An 8,983-nucleotide genomic window follows, 5' to 3' on the forward strand; every position below is an offset into this window, starting at 1 on the left:
CAACTTCATTTTTTTCTCTATTTGTCATGATGCTTCTTACAGGTCCAGATGTGAGGGGTTTTGTTTTCTTTATATTGAGTTGCAATCCATACTGAAGGTTGCCATTTCTTATCTTCATCAACGTGTTTCAAGTCCTCCTTGCTTATTCCACATTATCCATACAGTTCAGCTTCTCTGATTATTATACCAGTTGAATAAGTGTAATGAGGGCAGGTGGGGAAGGGACACCAGCAGGAACACCAGGCCCAGCCATGATCAAGGCGATTCTTATCTTCAACAACCACGGGAAGGCGCAGCTCTCCAAGTTCTATAAGCCCTACAGTGAAGACAATAACAAATCATCAGGGAGGCCTTCCATTTGGTATCTAAGAGATGAAAATGTTTGTAATTTCCTAGTAGGAGGATTGTTAATAGGATCTGACAACAAAACTGAGATGTTGACATTATGTAGCACATTTTGTCTTCTGTGTGGATTCTTCAGAAAGTGAACTTGGCATGTTAGATCTAATTCAAGTATTCTTGGAAACATTAGACAAGTGTTTTAAAAATATGAACCAGATTTAATTTTCCATGTAGATAAGGTTCCCAATGTTCTTGCAGCAATGGTGATGGGGGGAATGGTATTGAAGACCAACACGAATGAGAGTGTTACAAAAATTGATGCACAAAATAAACTGGAGAAATCTGAGGCTGGCTTAGCAGGAGCTCCCGTCCATGCTGTATCAACTATAAAGAATATCAATCGACACATGGAGACCATATTGCAATGGGAACAATCTGTTGTGAATAGCATTCACAGAAACTGACCTGAGCATAGACGTCAGCAATATTGGTCTGTTCCTTAGGCGAGAGTAAGAAAGAAGATTAACATCACCAAAAGAGAAAGAGGAAGCCCCAGAGACTCCAAGTCCTTTAAGTGACACTTCTTGCTCATACAGGGGTAACAGCCTTGAGATACCTGGTGTGGCTTCCAGGAGACCCTAGAGAAAACCTGAAAGATATTGCAAACCATTCAGCGCTATGAGGATATATAGGTGACTGGTGGTTGATTAAAAATTACTTCCACTGTTTGCAAAATTGAGATGCTTATGTCAGTGATGTCTTTTGATGATGGATGTACCACATGACTGAAAAGGCAGACATGACAGAAGAATCAAGAGCCTGCTGTAGATAAGGACTAAAAAGACGCAGTGGAGGATTAAACCACCGAAAGTATAAGAAGAGGAAGAACCTGATCCACACAGGATGATGGACAAGGACAAGGTCAGATGGCCCCTTCCATGTTCCTGTTCTTCTTCACCTGCCACTCTCTTGGAGCTCAAGGTACCAACCCTGCCTTTCCTTTCCAAATACCTCCTCTACCTAAGAACAGTCTCAACATAATGCCCTTGCCACCCACTTCCCATTTTCTCTCTACTTAATGGTCTCTCTAAATTTCACTTCCACATGGAGACGTTTTTGCAAAGGGGACAATCTGTTGTGAATAGAATTCACAGAACTGACCTGAGCAAAGAAGTCAGCAATATTCGTCTGTTACTTAGGGAAGGGTAAGAAAGAAGATCCATGTCCAACACAAGAGAAAGAGGAAGTCCCAGAGACTCCAAGCCCTTCAAGTGACACTTCTTGCTCATACAGGGATAACAGCCTTGAGATACCTGGTGTGGCCTCCAGGAGCCTCTACAGGAAACCTGAAAAACATTGCAACCATTCAGCGCTATGAGGATATATGGTGACTGGTGGTTGATTGGAAATTACTTCCACAGGTTGCAATACTGAGATGCTTGTGTCAGTGAGGTATTTGATGATGGTAAGTTAGGGAAAGATAGGAAGACAAACAGTGTGAAGAGAAGGGCAGGGACTACCCCAGGGAGGGTGAAGCATATGGTGGGGGTGGGTGAAGACTGTTGAAGATAAATACATCAATAATCCTCAAGGAAAGCGTCCAAAGGGGCTTGATTATGTGGGCGGTGGTTGTCATGTGTGGTGGTGGTGACTTTGTATTTTGGCAGAAGTACATTTTTCAGGTTTGCAATCCCATTTTGTTTTCAGCATGGCCATGTTCTTGCTGTCTTCCAGTCCTGATGCCACATTCTATTTCATACAAGTTCCTCTGATGATTTGTTCAGCATATTCATTGAATAAGTATTTTGAGGGGATACAAAAACGAGACCTAACTCCTCATGCTAAATCATGCTGTGGTCCTTATTATGTTCTTAAAGTTGGTTCTTGGGGGGAAATGGCTCTTGCTCCATGTACAGGTTCTGGAGGTGCACAATGAAGTGTTCTACAAAGCACATTCCTTTGAAGGCTAACCAAAGTTTATTATGATCCATGCAGTTGATGGCCTTGGCATTGTCCAAAAAAAAAAAAAAAAAAAACACCCAAAACACTGGTAGCCATCTTTCAGTTATTTCCTTCTTTCAATCAAAATCTTTCTGACATCAGCAATTATCTGGCTTGTTCCAAGTTCTGTTCTGAATCTGACTTGAATCCTGCAGCTCGCTGTCAATGAACTGCTGCAGCCTTTGTTGTATGGTCTTCAGCAAAATTGTATTTACACGCAGTATTAATGGCTACACTGGCACCTGGCCTGCTCATCTCCTCTCTGAGACCCTTCTATGGGGGGGATGTCCATTTACCCGCAGGTGGCCTTTGGGTCCCCGCTTTGAGCTCCCCCTCATTCACAATGATGTGATTTTTGTTCCTTGATGCTTGATGCCTAGTCCCTTGGACACCTTGTGATTGCACAGGCTCGTGTGCTTCTTCCATGTGAACTTTTGATGCCTCTGTGATACTGGGAGGGTGGAAGAAGGGTGTAGTGGAAAGGGGGAAAACATTACAAAGATCTACATATAACCTCTTCTCTGGAGGTCGGTCAACAGAAAAGTGGGTGAAGGGAGATGTTGGACAGTGTAAGATATGACAAAATTATAATGACTTGTAAATTATCAAGGGTTCATGAAGGAGGGGGGAACGGGGGGAAATGCGCTGATGCCAGGGGCTCAAGTGGAAAGCAGATGTTCTGAGAATGATGATGGCAACAAATGTGCAAATGTGCTTGACAATGGATGGATGGATGGATTTTAATAAGCGTGTACAAGACCCCAAGAAAATGATTTTTAAAAAGAATATCAATCTTCCTGAGATCCCAAGAAATATTAATATTGGTGACATCAGTATAAAAGTGCTAAACCTGCCCTTTTTAAAATAAAAGGCTACTCCCAGGTAAAATCCAGGAGGGAAAGTCATCCAAGTTTACCATGCAGTTGTTTACCAAAAACAGAGTCAAGGTACTGTATAGAGGTTGTGCAAAGTCAGTATGTGAAATTCAATGTTGCTTTTCTTGTCCACTGATGTTAAAGAAATTGAGTAATTTTGTTGTGTTTTTTTTTCTTTTCTAAACTGCATTCCTATACCCACCTAAAGGCATGCCTCTATGTATTGACTATTACAGTATTTTGAAAAGTGTTTGATGAGATATTCCCCTAATTATGTACAGCCCAGAGTATTGGTGTTTTGTATGGATCACAAGTACAGCATTCCGTAACTCCGTCTGCTATTTCTCATCATTGTTATTTAAAGATTTGAGTATATGTTGCATGAAAACATTATGACCTTTTCTCGTAGTTTAAATAAACTACAACATAACTGGGGGTGGAGAATAAGTGTAATAAGGAGATATAACCCTGACATATATACCTTTATTTTAAAACATGCAATATTTTCTTGTTCTGTTTGAATGATGGCCTCTTGATCCATGTTAGTACTCATTCCACAGAAAAGTTGCCCCACAGGATGCACAAATTACAGAACAATACCATTGACAACATATGCAAGCAAACTTTTGCTGAAGATTGTTCAACAATGGTTGCAGAAATACATTGACAGAAAGCTGCAAGAAATTCAGGTTAGACTCAGAAGGGAATGTTAACAAGGGATATCATTGCTGATGTCAGATGGATAGTGGCTGCAAGCAGAGAACACCAGAAAGATGTCTATTTGTGTTTTATTGACTATGCAAAGAGAGTTGACTGTGTGGATCGTTACAAACTATGGATAGCCTTGAGAAGAAGGGGAAATCCAGAACCCATCATTGTGCTCATGACAGACCTGTACATGGGTCAAGTGGCATTAGCCACTAAAAATTTAGTGGCATTAGCCACTGAAAACTCATGACTAGCAGCAGAGCATTGTCAGATAAAGATCAGAAGATGAACCCTGCGGTCTGAAGTCACCCAAAATATGCCTGAGGAAGAACCGCCTTCTCAGAGTAGAGTTGACATAATGACATGAAGGGAGTAAAGTCTTTGGGACCTCCATTTGCTGATAAAGCACAACTCGCAATGAGAAGAAACAGCTGCAAACATCTATTAATACTTTCTTCGTTGTCTGTTCTTAGGCTGGAAGCATCACCACTGGAATGTGAGCTATTCACATAGAGATGGGAAGTCATCTTTCCCTCATCACCCTACCAAAATATGACCCATCTTGTCTCTATCTTGGTTTAAGGAGTACTTACCACCTGATATGTTGATTTCTTTGGTTGCTTGTTGAGAAAAAGGCATGGAGGCATCCTCCAGCTTCAGTAAGAAGACGGAGGGTCCAACTTCACATTAGCCATAGGCCAACTGCCACAAGAGACATACCTCCACCCTCCATCGTTTCTCCCTATTCTCACGCCAACTGTTCCTCCGAAGGCATTCAACTTCTCTACTGGGTCCAATAGTTCATTGCAATGGCTGCACAGACTCACAATATTTCTAATTTAGGGAGTTTATTAGGGAAATTAACAAGTCAACACGGTAAAAAAAAATTCAAAACATGAAGGATTTAGTCTTTGGCTCACAGCAGTACCTTTTCCTAGCCAACAGCTAAGTCTCTTTCTCGTCCTCAGCCTCCCAGCCATGTGCTCCCTTAGCCTCTGCCTCATCTGTGGACCGGGAAGCTGTCACCCGAGGTCACAGCTTTGGTGCTGCCCCCCTGCTCTGTTTCATGGTCTCAGCGTGCTGGGTCTATCTCTGCTGCTTCTGCCTCTTTAGGCAGGGCTCACAAATGTGCTCTGATGGGGCTCTTCTCTTTGGATGGTCACGGGAATCTCTTGCCCTGCTTCTGAGATAACTTTCTTATACCCAGGACAATGGCAAAACTACCAATCCCCAGGTTTGCTCTCCACCTTATTTGCCTGGTGTCACCCAATCATTTGATGGGCGTTACAGATAAATGGATAGAAAACCCATAAGTAATTAATTTCACATGACCACTTGTATCATCTGCCTTCCCCATCTGGAATGTAAGTGCCATGAGAGTCAAATTTAATTTTTTTGGTTTTCCACTGGTATTTCTTTGGTATCTCCACCACTTAAGACAGTACCTGGCAAATAGTCTTTAATTAATATTTATGGTTAAAAACATAGACTCTGGAGTAAAACTGATGGGGTTAAAAAATCCCAGGTTGCTACTAACTGTGGTTATTTAACATTTCTGTGCCTCAGTTTGCTTATATGTACAATGGGGATAATATCAGTACCTTTGTTTTATAGGGCTATTGAGATTAAATATATTAATATGCATGCTTAAGTTTGTGCCTTTAACATAGTATACATTATGTAATTTTAGTTTTTATTACTTGGCTGATAAATAATCAGCCCCAAATCTCATGTATTTAGAAAGATATTTTGTTAATACCCATTCTTCACTAAATTACAGCCACATACATACCTGAAAATGTTTAATAGATTTTGAAATAAAAATATTAAATTAAAAAGGGGCCACGTTTTCTGCAACTTAATTAATGAACTATGGTGCATCCAATGATTTTTAGACCATCACAATCAATTGATGCACTTACCACAATAAGTTCTCTTTAATGCTAGCTTATAGTTTAATTTTTCATATAACTAAACCAAAGCCACTGCCATTGAATCGATTCTGGTTCCTCATTGCCCTCTATAGGATTTCAGTGGCTGTACATCTCCACAAGAGCACATAGCTTCGTCTTTCTCCTGTGCAGTGGCTGGTGGATTTGATCCACTGACCTTGTGGGTAGCACTCCACATTTTACCCATTGCAACACCAGGGCTCCCGTTTTCTATGTAAGGAGTGGATAAATCGCAATTGGTCAGATCCTGAGGTACATCTGTGGAATTAGAATTTGTATTTTCCTCGTAACCTTGTTGCATTTCATTATTAGGATTCTTTTTGATTCCTTGTTGAATAGAAATAAAACCACATGTGGCCGAGGAAATAGCTTCAGGAATGCCATGCCTGACCCCCACTGGCTACACAAAAGGGGAGAATCCAACTCCACACAAGTCATGGCAGACATTCTGCCACAAGGCAGAGGTCAGACCTGCATCCACCCTCCTCCTCCTCTACCCATTTCTGACAACAGCCCTTCTTCCCCTGGCGCTCTCTATCTTTGCAAGGTCTGGTAATTCATTGCAATGGCCACAAGAACTCAGAAAATATATCTATGATTCTTTATCAGGGAAGTTAAGCTACAAAATGTTAAGGATACAGTTGTTTTACCCAAAAACTCTCTTCTCAGGAGGTATGCTTCTCTCTTGTCTTTGGCCTCTCAGGCACGTGGTCTCCTGGCCCTCTACCTCAGGGCCTTGGTGCTGCCCCTCTGCTCTGTCTCAGCCACTTCATGTGTCCTGCTGATAGCTCTTCTTTCTTGGTGATCATGAGAGTCTCTGCTTCTGAGATGGCTCTCTTAGACTCAGGGGGATGGCAAACTTGACTGATTGCTTCCATTAGTGTTTCATATACTCTATGCCAACTATTTGGTGCGAATTATAAAAACCTGGATATAAAAGCCATTTTAAGCCATTTCCCTTCATTACAGTAGCTAAGAGTAAAATAACTTTAAACTCCGTGACAGTAAAGACATCCATCCAAGAAGTGTTTTCTCGATGTAAGCAGCCTGAAAAAGGAGTCACAAATTTGCACCTTATTTCTCACAAACTACCTATTGTGCTCACCAACACCCATGGGGCCCTAGGCCTAGGGGAGCTCTGAGATCGAAAGAAAATAGTCTCCTAATAGTCATTTTGTTTTGTCAATATAAGAAAATAGAAAGAAATCTATGAACCTTCTGTCAAAATTCTCTGGCTTTCTTGCTCATGCAGGATCTTGCATCTGATTCGACTTGTCATCATCTAACCTCCAATTCATAAGACTTGAGCCAGTAGCCTACCTACTACATTGCCTGCTGGTGTTACATTCATCAACCTTTGAAGTCTGTGAGCCAGCAGCCTGCTGTGTGACTGGCCAATCTTGAGTTTGTGACCCTGAAGCCTCCAGCCTGACATTTGACCCACAGACTTGGGAATTGCCAGCCTCTATAACTGTACGAGCAGTTTGTCCTTCAGACAAATCGCTATATTTACAACCATATATAGGTGTCACAGTTTGTTTTTTTCTGGAGAATAAGACAAAGCTCCTCAAATTCAGTATGTAGATATCTTTCTGGGTTTTGTTTCCCCAGTGTTCCATTAAAAGGATGAACCCTCGTTATTTAATCTGTCTCCTATTGATGGTCATGCCACTGTTTCTATTCTTCTGCTATTACAAACAGTGATGTAGTGAATAATCCTGTTTGTAAAATGTGATTAACGTTCATTGAAATGTGTTTGGTTTGGCATGCAGAGAGCAGTGCTAACCCACAAGTGCCCTGTGTTCAGAGACTTGAGCCATATGACTCACTAGCTCCAAGATTAGACACATTTCCCATCCCCAAGACTAAACGGGGAAAACCTAGCACAAACAGATCATTCCAGAGCACTAGGCATGTAATATCACAGGCCATGCTCTGAGAAAGACACCAGGCTCAGGGAAATCCAACCCAGTCCTACTAAAAGAATGACTTTAAGGGATTCCCAAGCCAGTTAGATTAATTACTGTAATTAGCTGACAGAACAATTAGCAGTGATTAAGCGCATTACCAAAGAGGCTTACTCCCCACAACTGGAAACTCCCCAGCTCTACCCACTCACCGAGTCTGCTCCTTTCCCTTTGTTTGTCTTAGACTATGCTTGAAGCACTTGGCTGCCTTCACAATAGGATATTTTTTTCCGGATTAACTTCTTTTCAGCACATAATAGCATAGGGACATTAGCCAAGTATGTAATCACTAGTTCACTTTTTGACTTTTAAATTGAAGCATAATTTATATAAGGCAAATGGTACAGTTGTTAACCATGCAGTTCATATGTTCTTACAAAATAATGTATGCATGTACCCGTCACTCCAATCCAAGTTTAGAATAATTTCACCCCAGCCCACAGTCCCTTCATGCTCTCTGAGTCACCCCACCAGCACCACCACTGCCCCAGACAACCATGCTAATTCTGAACTGATTTTTGTTAAGGGACATGATTGCTCTATGACTTGAAGTGAGCAGCGGCACCCTCTGAACTGAAGGGTAGGAAGGCCTCTCTGATGGCCCTGACTCCAGTGTCTGTGGAAAGTCAGTCCAGTTGCTGAGTATGGATTTTGCTTTCTTCTTTCACAGATGGCTTGAATACTTTTTAAATGTTGTCCTGTTTTTCACATTCTCTGAAATTTAGAAGCAGATTCCAGATTTGAGCCTGGAGTTTGGAGACTAGAGGAGCAGCTGCTGACAGCTGGAATCATGAGCTGAGTCAAATTCGCTTGTGTTCTGCTGTGCCCCCGCCCTCTGAGCCACGCAAAACCAGGATAAGAGACGGAGGATGCAAAGGATTTTATAGAAGGGAGGCGCTATGTGCCCCAAACATAGATTTGCTTCAAAGACACCCCCCGCCATGGGCAGGAAATGCCTTCACACCACTGTTGGATTCACTGCAAGGAGAATTTTAACTCAAAGGTTAGAGTGGACGTGGTCATAGGCAAGACTTGAGTTTGTCATTGATTGAGCAGGTTGAAGGTCAGTGTGAGCTTTCAATAAAAGAGAACAGACTGAGGCCCTTGGGTAAAATAAGCAATTCCTGGACGAGACAAA

At 41.8% G+C, this 8,983-nt stretch overlaps 1 pseudogene; it reads left to right on the top strand.

Moving 5' to 3' along the window:
- Window positions 1-251: 251 nt before the first annotated feature.
- Window positions 252-3,285, top strand: LOC142425995 (AP-3 complex subunit sigma-1-like; annotated as a pseudogene).
- The last annotated feature ends 5,698 nt before the right edge of the window (window positions 3,286-8,983 follow it).

The sequence above is a fragment of the Tenrec ecaudatus genome, chromosome 1 (assembly GCF_050624435.1).
Source record: "Tenrec ecaudatus isolate mTenEca1 chromosome 1, mTenEca1.hap1, whole genome shotgun sequence".
Classification (NCBI taxonomy): Eukaryota; Metazoa; Chordata; class Mammalia; order Afrosoricida; family Tenrecidae; genus Tenrec; species Tenrec ecaudatus.